Consider the following 11188-nt stretch of genomic DNA (forward strand, 5'->3'; position numbering starts at 1 on the left):
ACACCCCATCTAGTGCAATCAAAATCAGCACTGAAAAGCAAGTAGGCAGCCAGAGCTGAGGAGTTTACAGGGAGGGGCAAGACTGGGACTTACCGGCCTGGCACTTTCCTTTTTAAAGCGAAAACTCCCACTATTGGAAGGGCTTGTCCTGAGTTGCCAGGCCCATCACCAGCAGGAACAGAGCTTTGCAACAGAAGTGTCTCTATTCTATTGACAGGTCCCTCCGTGTCTGAATGGCTCTTCTGCCTTGCCCCACCCGATGTCTGTTTTGTGCCAAGGCCCTGGGCACATGAGGTGAGGAAGCCGGGAGAGCATTTGTACCTATACAGACAAAGATGTGACTCTTCTCGGTGTTTGCGCAGCTTTTCTATAAATCCGAACAGAAAATGGTTCATTCCCAAGGGCTGGAACGCTAACAGGGCTGCCCGTCAGCTCCTTCCAGCGTGCAAAACCTAGTGCTCCCTACGGTTCTATGCCCCTATCCTCCCCGGCGTACGCTGCAGAGTTTTTATTTTTCAGGGGAAGATTTCAACAACTAAAAATGGAAATGCTAAGAGAGAAACTATACCTAAGTGCCCTTTAGAGACCTGGCTGCAGAGGCTACAATTATAACTAGCCCAATTACACCCACACTTCTATTTAAAACGGTGGACAGATCGCGTGTGCATTCATGTGTCTTCCCACACCAGGGTGCCCACACAAAGGCAGAATCAGACACTGAGCATGCACCCAGTTACCTGTGCACACCCTCCCCAGCAGAATCACACACACTGCACATTCACACACGCACAAGTCCACTCAGAGTCACATGCTGGTAATGCAGCTCAGACATCCTCTCACTGCTTGGAGGCCCCACAAAGGCATGATCTACTCCCACACCCTTTGCTCACATACACACAACAGATGGGCAAACTTCAAAAGGTTCCCAGCTTAGACCTAGCTCTCTAGTTTTCTACAATGCTGCCCCTCACCATGGTACCTGAGAAAGCATCCAAGCACCCAGAGTTTTATCCAACCGCCTCGAATCATCCAAATGGAGCTGGGAATCCCAAGCGAGCGGGCTCAGCACACAAAGGGCACTTCAATCCTTGGCTGCAAACCCAGAGCAAATGTGCATTTTTTTTTTTTTTTTTTTTTTTTTGACATTTCAGGGCTATGGAGGATTCTGACTTTACCCAATCCAGTTTGCTCACCGTTAGGGCATGTGCCCATGGCTCCAAAGGAAAGAGTCAGAGGGTATCCAATCAAGGCCAGCACTCTGCTCACAGCCCCTCTAGCTGTGTACTATTTGCTATAAGGGAATCAAGCGGTATTTTACCCACGCATACGCTAACAGTCACCATGTCCCATTGTCCCCCAGAGACACGCTGGTTTCCAGGCCTTTCAGTCAGGGAATCTAGTGATCAAAATTGAATGTAGCAGATAAAACCCAAGGCTGCTTCAGGACTCGACAGGAATGCAACTTATAACTCAACTCCCAGGTCAGTGTGTCATCAAACTCCCGTGGGCTGGGCTCAACCCAGCCACTACAGTAGGGTTGCGTTTGGTCTGACCAAACCTGGAACTTGCCCACTGGGGGCCTAAAAAGGACAATCGAATTGTCACTGGAAGAGACAAATCCAAGAACACATGTGCTGGGACCAGGCTGAGCTGGAAGGGTCACCAAGCACCAGAGAGGGGCCTGAGCATGTGCCTGCTGCTGACCAGCACAAGGGTGGCGTGGGAGGATCCTCTCCAAAGGGCTGTGGCCAGCTCCCTTCTCTGCTCGCTGTGGTTTTTCAGTCATTGCTCCTACCAGTGGCTTTAAAGCCACATGCTCTTTGTAAAGCAGCGTGGAGGGGCTGTGGGGGGAGCAACTTAGGGTTGCCAACTTTCTAATTGCAGAAAACCAAACACCCTTGCCCCACCCTCATCTCCGAGGCCCCACCCCTGCTCACTCCATCCCCCCTCCCTCTGTCGCTCGCTCTCCCCCACCCTCACTCGCTCATTTTCACCGGGTTGGGATTGCAGGAGGGGGTGAGGGCTCCAACTGGGGGTGTGGGCTCTGGGATGAGGCCAGGGAGGAGTTTGGGGTGGAGGAGGGGGCTCCGGGCTGTGGCCGAGGGGTTCAGAGTGTGGGAGGGAGCTCTGGGCTGGGGCAGGGGGTTGGGGCATAGGAGGGAGTGCGGGGTGAAGGGTCCAGGAGAGAATTTGGGTATGGGAGGAGGCTCAGGGCTGGCGGTTGAGGTGCAGGCAGGGGTTTGGGGTGCAGGCTCCGGGTGGCACTTACTTCAGGCAGCTCCCAGCAAGAGTCTGGCATGTCCCTCCAGTTCCTAGGTGGAAGCATGGCCAGGGGGTTCTGCTCTGCGCTGGTCCACAGGCACCGCCCCTGCAGCTCCCATTGGCCTGCACTCAGGGCACTCAGGGCAGCGCTTGGAGCCCCCGTGGCCACCCGTATGGCTATGAGCCAGAGGGACATGCCGGCCGCTTCCCGGGAGCCGCAGAGAGCCGGGAAGGGAGTCTGCCAGCCCCACCAACTGGACTTTTAACGGCCTGGTCAGTGGTGCTGACCGGAGCCACCAGGCTTCCTTTTCTACCAGGTGTTGTGGTCAAAAACTGGATACCTGGCAACCGTAGGGAGCATGGGGTAATAACGGGTTGCTGGATATTTCAATATCTGACATGTGGGATTCTCTATTGTGTCAATACCTGAAACCAAGCCGGTTTCGAGGGGCGAGCGGATGCTGGGGAAGGAAATGCTCAGCAGTAGAAAGGGAAGGCTGAAGGGATGGCGTGGGTGGGTTCTGCTCTCACTGCGGCTTTAATGGAATCCGTCCCCAGTTCAGGTCACAACACACAGCTGGTCATAAGGGGAAAGCCACAGGGCTAGTCGTTTTACACCCAGCCGCTCCCTTTGAAAGCAATGGGGACTCCTCCTTCCCCAGCTAGAACCATGGGAGCTGCTGGGTGCTGACCCATACTGAAAACTGGGCCCATAATGTGGGCATGAATCAAAACCAGAAGCTTCACTCAAAGACTATGACAGGCCAGCAGCTCAGCGCTGAGCACCACCACGGCAGCTACCTTTGGTCAGAGTCCTGGCTCCAGAATCGCCCTCCACAGGCCAGCAGGAACTAGCAGTGGTGTAAAGAGCTCTGGGCAATATCTTAATTCACCTAACAGTGACCCCAACACCCAGCTGAAGATCAGGGGCCAGTGCCTCTGAAGTGAATCCCCTCCCATCTCCTTCCAGCTGCAAAGGGGAGACCTCGCAACAGAAGATAGAAAGCACGGACCAACAGGCTGTGATGGGGAAGCGGGGTCTCCCATCCCCAGAACAGTGTGGCAGGGACATGGTTGAGGTACCGGGTGCAAAGTTCACCCCCCCCCCCCAAGGCAAGCAGGTGACTGGATAATCACTTACCAAACACTGGAAGTAAGCATGTAACCCAGCTTGAAAATATGCATGGCCTTAGGGGAAACTGCATATTTTTCACTTGAGTCTCAAGATAAATAAAGCCTCAACCTCACTGCAAACTAAGGAAGCGCAACAAAGTGCTGGGACCGAATTAATCCCCCGCCCGCATCCCTCCTCGCCCGGGACTGCACTCAGGACAGGAACCGAGTATTTGCCGAAATAAAGAGCAAATAATTCTAATAGTGTCTAGGGGAGAAAACAGTAATGTTTAAAGCAGACATAGACTTGGAAAAATGCATGCCTGAGTGTGCAGAATACAGCACTTAACCCTTCCATGCAGTAACCTTCTCCCAAGTCACATGTACATTTCTAGGAGCACATTGCAATGGCCCACAGCTTAGGGGCTTCAGCAATATGGAAGGGATTATAAAAAGCATATTCCTAATGAGTAAACTAAGATCTCAGTCAGAAGCCTCTTTAAGACTTTCCTGAATTTGCTCCAGGCACGAAGTCTGATGCAGCCATCTAGCAAAAATCTAACTGATTGCCTTTCATCACCTCGGTGGAAATATGGGATCAGGACGGAGTAGGGAGGGAACAGTTTCACAACACTGGGATACCTTTAACATTTCAGAAGTGACCCCGAACAGGGGTGCTGTCTAATGGACAGGAGAGGGGACTGAGAGTCAGGATGCCTGCCTAGCTGGCCCCCGGCGTCTGTTCCCAGTTCTGCTACCAACTTGCTCACAGCAAAATCTGAAGCCAACATTTTCAGAAGTAGCCTCAGTTTTGGGAGCTCAGTGAGAGATGTCTGGGGCCTGGTTTCCAGAGTTGTGCAGAGCTGTGGGTTCTCAGTGACCTCAGCTGGGCTTGTGGGTCTGAAGAGAATCAGGCCCCGGGGATCTCAAGTTGGGTACTCAAAATCAAAGGGCTCTTTAGAAGATATGGGCTGTAATCTCTCTAGGCCCCATTCGGTGAAACAGGTATGATCATATTTACCTGCTTGACAAGAGAGTCGAATGATTGCAAAAAGCATGCAGCTCCCCAGATAAAAGGTTGCTAGAGAAGGGGAAAGGATGAACTCACTCTATTCCAGCAAATATTTTCCTACTAGAGATAAAGACAAACACCCACAAAAGAGAAGGAAAAAGACCTCCAAGGCCTGGAAAGCATAGGAGGAAGTTGAATTACCAAGGACTAGAGCCTTTGTGAGCTGATCAAACCCCAACTGTCCTTTTCAGCAGGCTGGAAGCTATAATGCTATGAGAACATGCATCATGAATGCAGCACACTGGGACTGCAAGCAAAACGGGTTCTACTTCAGGTTAAATTTTTAAACAGCTAAATACACAAGGTTCTGGAGGGAACAATAAAGTCACCAGCTCTCCTGAAAGCATGAAGGGTTCCCTTCCCAGCTTGGACAGAGCAGCCTGGTTCCTTATTTTAAAGTGGAATCAGAGTCATGAATACGGTGGAGTCAGACGCTGACAGATTTGTAGTTCCCGTGGACAAGAGCTGGTGGTGCAGAGCATGGGAAGAACCTCGCTCTGTCCTTTACCATTCCAGGGCAGAGACTATCTTGATTTATTTTAATCCTCTCCAAGCAAGACAATGAGAAGGCACCAGTGCATGCCAGCCACCCCTGAGATTAAGGGAGGAAGTGCTCATGTGTGGGGGAAATGGCCATTAGCCAAAGAACTATGTGAGGACCTGTTCTCCTGATCCCGCACCAAAGCCAAGACTAGGCAGGATACCGTCTCCCTCTTCTCCCCCAGCCCCACCACCCCCACACTATGCGATTTGCATAGAGAACTTGTTAGAGCTGCAAGAATAGCGAGGGAGAAAGAAACTCCACATCTGCCTGACTAGGAAAGCGAATTTTGACTGTCCTATATATTCAGGACTCTGAAAAACAAACCCCTTCCACGCACACACACGTTAGTAGTGCAAACAGTCCAACCGAGTACATTTTAAGGTTCAAGTCACCAAAAGGAAACCGTATATTCAACTGTAAAATTGCAGCTTCCCAGTACCAATTTGTGGCATGCTAGTTACCTAACTCATACAATCAGAGAACAGAAACACTGCTATGTGACTTCAGTACCTAACATAGTACAAACTGCACCCATCACGATTGAATATAAAATTCAGATTTTGAGCTGCGTTGATTTGATACATAAGTCAAGTGGTTTTGTTCGCATTCCTTGATTGGATGATTTATACAACTAACTGACACAGTATAAATTGCAAGCATCACAATTGACTATAACATTCAAATTTTGCACGGGTGTTGGTTAATTATATAGGTCGTCCAATCAGAGAACGCAAACAAGATCACAGAAGCAAACCAGCCACCACAATGCAAATAGGGAGCATTTACAACCTGATTATTTTCTGAAGAAATTTGTGAATAACTTGGAATAAAGAATAATTATAGAATCTCATCATCCACTCATCATGAATTTGTGAATAAAAAGTCAAAATTCGTTGAATATAATATCTGCAGTATTCCCAACTCAAGCATTTAAAAATTATGAGTCAAAATTATGAGATTTTAAAAAAAAATAAACTTTGGGTTCTTCTGATTTTCCTTGGTTATGAAGCCTTTAGGGCTTCTATTTATAAAATATTCTAGGTAACCAGTAAGGCTAGACACTTACTTAAAAAAACCCCCAAAGCAGATATTCCCATGCAATTGAATGTGTGCTGGAGCAGGGCTTGAAGAAAACACCAAATATCATGAACCGTGCTGAAATGGTGAGAGTTGGCAGCATTATTTTAATTTGTTAAGAGTTATTCACTCAGCTCCAGAAATGTTCAAAGATCTTAAAAGGTGGTTTCAAAAATGCCAAACAGTTTGTTCATACTCTCACAGCAAAGGCAAGTGCAAAACTTTCCCATGGGGCGAGTTCTCTGTATGAAAGGCCTGTCTATATCAGGGATTTTTACACCAGCATAGCTACTCTGGTTTGGTACATCTCACTGCAGGGCTCAAACCTCACTTTACCCCGGCACCTCTTCACTGGAGGTTTGCATCAGCATGACGATCCTTTCTACAGACATACAGACAAACCCCTTGTCGGAAGCTATGGGAAAGGCCCCTATCATTCAGGAGTGCTGAGAGCCATTGAACCAAACTGTAAATCCTGTGTGTGATGGAAACCAATTCAAGCCAGGGGGTGCAGCAGCACCCCCAGCACCCCTAGTTCCAGCAGCTATCATTTTATAAATATATTTTAAAATGAAATGTCACCCATTTGGAGCAGACAGAAAAGTAGCAGCACTATCAAGGGAACGTCCAGGAATTCCTTGTCATTTTGTTTCTGAAAGAGAGACTGACTGTGTTGGTAGTTGAGGGATGGAAACTGCAGATTCAGTGTCCCAACCTGGGGCACATAGAATCCATTAAATAAGGCCAGGCCTCGAGAAAACAAGTTCACTCAAGATCAGCCCCCAGATACAGCTGCATGCAGAGCTTGGAGAGTCTCAATGAAGAGTTTACTTCTGGCCATTTCTCATTCATGACCAAGGATAAACAGAGGGCCTCATTTAGCTTTGTGCAGCTCAGTGCGTTACAGGAAGGAGGACAGAGCACAACCAACATCTTTTTAGACTCGCTAACAAACGGTCTAACATAAGGGGCGATATCTACAGCAGGACCACCCTAATGAGATACTCCAGCCAGTGCCTCCTCATAAGGCCAATACAGGCTCCAACAAACTTCCGTTTTAGCAAGGAGAACTATGTCAATAAGACATTAGTAGGCATGAGGAGCCCGGGCGGGCATCTATAATACAGGGCATTAGTACACTGCATGCCTGCAAAAATAATTCAGATAGGAGGGATATCGCTGGGCTGTCAAATGATTAGCAGGGCTGGAAAACTACACAGCAGTGTTTTATGGGGATGCTTTTATATCATCCCCAAATACGGAATAGTAAAGCAAGGTTGGGGAAGCTTTCGGCTAAATTGTCTAGATGTGCCAGGTATTAAAAAAAACTTTCCTCAGACATTCAACTATGCAGAGTACATCTGCTAAGGAAGAGTAAGGAAACATTTAGCTTAATGGCCATGTCTAGAGAAAGTGCTATTCCATTACAGAGACAAAATCAACAGGCTTGAAACCAGAGGGAATATTTTCAATGCAAAAGAGATTCCCCCCACCCCTCACTAAACTTTGTACCTTAAGAAGCTTTTTTGGCTCAGAAAACCCTCCTCTTTTAAAAGGCAGGCCTCATTTTATGTGTTAAGGCAGCTCTCTTAAGGTCCCAGCGAGAAAACAGTTCCTTAAATCCCAAGAATCTTGCAGCAAGCCGAACCCCTAAAACTGGCCTCACTCGCTCTCCTCAGACCGCAAGTTTATAATGGGAGAATGGAAAAAAGCAACGCATGACTGCCGGGTAGTAATACAATGCAGGCTCCTTCGGGGAGCATGTGGGGAGCAGCAGCCCATCTAGCGAAGGTCTAGGAGAATGCCCGGTTGCAATGCTCTGAATCTGCCTACACGATCCCAGGAGGCTGTTGCTGGGTTTTGTTCAATTCAGACAGGAATGTCTTAGCCCCTTGCCTGTGCTCTCTGAACTAGCCAGGCAGCCGCATGCCTGCCATTAAGCTCCCAATAATCAATATGAGAAACATTTACCAAGTGCCAACTATCCAGAGAGTTTACACAAGTTCAAGAAACAACTCCCCCGCCCCTCCCCGCCTTCATTTCCAGTCACAGGGATCCTCAAAAAACAGCCAGTGGCCTGACCCCGGTGGCACCTGCCCTACAAGAACTCTGAAGCCACCTTTCCCCATGGCCTAGAGGGGAGTAAATCCCTCCATGCAAACTCCAGCCCGGGGCAGTCTCTAAAGCCCTGCTGCAGAAATGGAGAATTCAGCCCCATGCGCTGGGTGTCCCTAACCTCTGACTGCCAGAAGCTGGGACTGGATGGCAGGGGGTGGATCACGCCATAAATTGCCCTGTTCTGTTCATCCCCTCTGAAGCGCCTGGCCCCAGCCACTGTTGGCAGACAGGATCCTGAGCTAGATGGACCCTTGGCCTGCCCTAGCATGGCCGCTCTTCTGTTCCTCCCCTTACCCCAGTACAGTGACTTCAGTGGCTCTCCTGTTCCATCACGAAGGAGAGCGGGTCCCCGGGGTGTGCTCTGCCCACGGGACTAAGCAGTTCGCTCTCCTTTGGGGAGGTCTCGTCTGGTAGCCAGGCCAGGCACAGCACCAAGAAGTGCCCCCAACTCCCCCCGGTGGGTCCTACCAGGACCCATCCACGCCGGGGCTCCCTGCGGCCGGTGCATCGCTGGGGGATACACAAGGAAGCGCAGGGCCCGATCCTGCAGGCGCCCGCGCGCACCGGTAACTTTGCTCAGGGATGGGGCTGGCTTGCTCCCAGAATCGGGCCCTGCGAGGGACGCGGCGAACTCTGCCCAGCACAGAGCGGGAGGTTGCTGCGGGCTCCCAGCGCCCTGCTCCCCGGGCACCTGGCACCGCAGGCCGGGAGGGGCCGGAATCAGCCCCCGCGGCTCTGCCCCAGCCACTGCTGAGCAAGGTCCGGCCGCCCCCATCGGGGCCCCAGGCTGGCGCGGGGACGGGAAGCAGTGGGGTGCATTCCAGCCTCCATCACAGCCCCCCGGCGGACACTGACCCTCCTGCGGGCCAAGCTCAGGCTGCCCTGGGCGTTCTCCGCAGCGTTTCACCGCCAGGCCCCCAGCCCCGAGCTGGGGCGCCCCCTCTGACTCACTCCGGCCTCACTCAGCAGCCCCGCCCCCATGGAGACAGACCCCGGAGGCGCCCCCCCCTTCCCCCTCCCCCCAGGAGCGAGTCCCAAAGTTTGGGGAAAGTTTGCCCGCAGCTGCGATGGCGCCTCCCGGGCAAGGGGGGCGGGTGGGGGGCCGCGTGGAACGCCCCCTCCCCCAGCTACTCACCGGTCCGGCAGGGCACAGTCCGCGGGGTCCAGTGGGGGAGCGGCCGCCCCAGGCGGGGCCGGTCCCGCTCGGTGCCCCCGGAGCTGCCGCAGAGACACAATCCCCCGGCGGCGCCGGCTGCTGGGAACAATAGGCGCAGAGCCCTGGCCGGGGCTGGAGGCGCGCAGACCTCCCGATCCGCCCCAGCTCACAGCCCCGGCTCCATCTCACCAAGGGGGCCCCCGCGCGCTGTAGATCCGGGAAGGGGTCGGCCCCCGGGGAAGACACAAGTGGCCCCGACGCCCCCTAGACTCCGCCGATCCTGGGGGCTGGAAGCCCAGGTGCCCGGACGAGCTGCGGTGGATGCGCTGCGCTCCCCGGGTTCCCTCCGTGCGCTCCGGAGCAATGCACCTCCCTCCTCCGGCTGCTGCCCGGTGCCCAGTCCCACACTACCCGCTGCAGAGCAGGGCTGAGTCCCTCCCTCCTCGCCAGCCCCTCCTCCGTCCTCCACACACCCCTCCTTCCCAGCTCCTCCTCCTCGCTTCGCTCAGCCCCTCCCGCTCCGCCTCGTCCCCAGTCCTGTCTCTTCTCCATCCCACTGCCCCCTCTCCGTGTTCTCACGCCTCCCTCCTCCTCTCACCCGCCAGCAACCTGCCGGGCTCACCCTCCCCCGGGCTAGCCTGTCCCGGGTGGGGAAGCGTCCCTGCCTCTGCCGGGAGAAGGAATCTCAGGCTCCGGCTTCTCGGGATAGACAGGAGCGGGAAGGGCTCGGGACTTTGCCCGGGAGGCTCTTCCAAGTGCGCTGGATGGGCGAACAAACCCCTCGGTATTTGGATCGTGCAGTGAGCTCTGAGCCCCCGAAATGCGGCTCCTCCTTCCGCACGGAGCTCATGGCAAATTCTTGGCTGTGGGGCGCAGGTGGCTGGGGAATGTCCCTTCTTCCCCAGCAGAGCTGGGCCTTTGGCCACCTCTCTGGTTTACATTTGATTTGCCTGTTCCCTTCCAAATAAACCCACGTGGTTTCTAAAGACTGATTCCAAACAGTGCAGTTTATTGTGTAGGGTGTGTTTCATATCCTGATGATTTCTGTGTGTTATGGTAGCTCTCAGAGTCCCCGAGATCAGGATCCGGGACCCCACTGGTCTAGGTTGTAGTACAGATATGTAGTAACAATAGCTAGTCTTACAATCTAAGCCCCCGATCCTGCAATGAGCTTCATGGAGCTAGGGTGACCAGACAGCAAATGTGACAAACTGGGACGGTGGTGGGGGGTAATAGGAGCCTATATAAGAAAAAGACCCAAAAATCGGGACATCTGGTCATCCTACATGGAGCAGCCAAGACTCAGTCAATGAGCGCTGCCAGATACAGGCTGCCGGACATACAACAAATAAAATAACCAAGCAACAGACATGACATGCAACATGTCAGAAGAGCAGAACTGGTCAGGAATCAGTGTTGCCAACTCTTGTCGCATGATAATCTCCTGATATTTGGTGTGATTGTTAAAGCCCCACCTGCCAGGATCAAGTAAGAATCTCAGATTTCTTTCTTTCTTATTTTAGGTAAATTTCTAGCCCTCATGGTTGCAGAGTAAATCTGAACTAAGTGTGAGATAAAGGCTCAGGGAAACCAGGTGGCAAAACCACAAAACCCAGCATTGCTGATTTTACTTTTGAAATCTTGGGATTTTTAAGACAATTTATGATTATTTAGGGCTTGACTCACAACTTTTGAACAGTTGGGGTTGTTGATATTGTCTCTCCCCTCCAACACACATGCTCGCTTCCCCACTATTTGTTAATTCATGCAAAGTGCCTAAAGCTTTCTGGAGTTAAGAAACAAATGATAACAAAAAGAGAGAGCATTCAGAGGCAAAGACTAGGGA

General features: G+C 51.9%; 1 protein-coding gene across 1 annotated transcript in view; it reads right to left on the reverse strand.

Moving 5' to 3' along the window:
* FGFR1 (fibroblast growth factor receptor 1) overlaps positions 1-9759 on the reverse strand; it is a 75529-nt gene extending 65770 nt beyond the window's left edge. Inside the window, exon 1 of the mRNA XM_034761997.1 lies at positions 9322-9759. The gene's annotated coding sequence lies outside the window, so the exon portion shown is untranslated. The remainder of the gene's footprint in view (positions 1-9321) is intronic.
* Between the last annotated feature and the right edge of the window lie 1429 nt (positions 9760-11188).

The sequence above is a fragment of the Trachemys scripta genome, chromosome 2 (assembly GCF_013100865.1).
Source record: "Trachemys scripta elegans isolate TJP31775 chromosome 2, CAS_Tse_1.0, whole genome shotgun sequence".
NCBI lineage: Eukaryota > Metazoa > Chordata > Testudines > Emydidae > Trachemys > Trachemys scripta.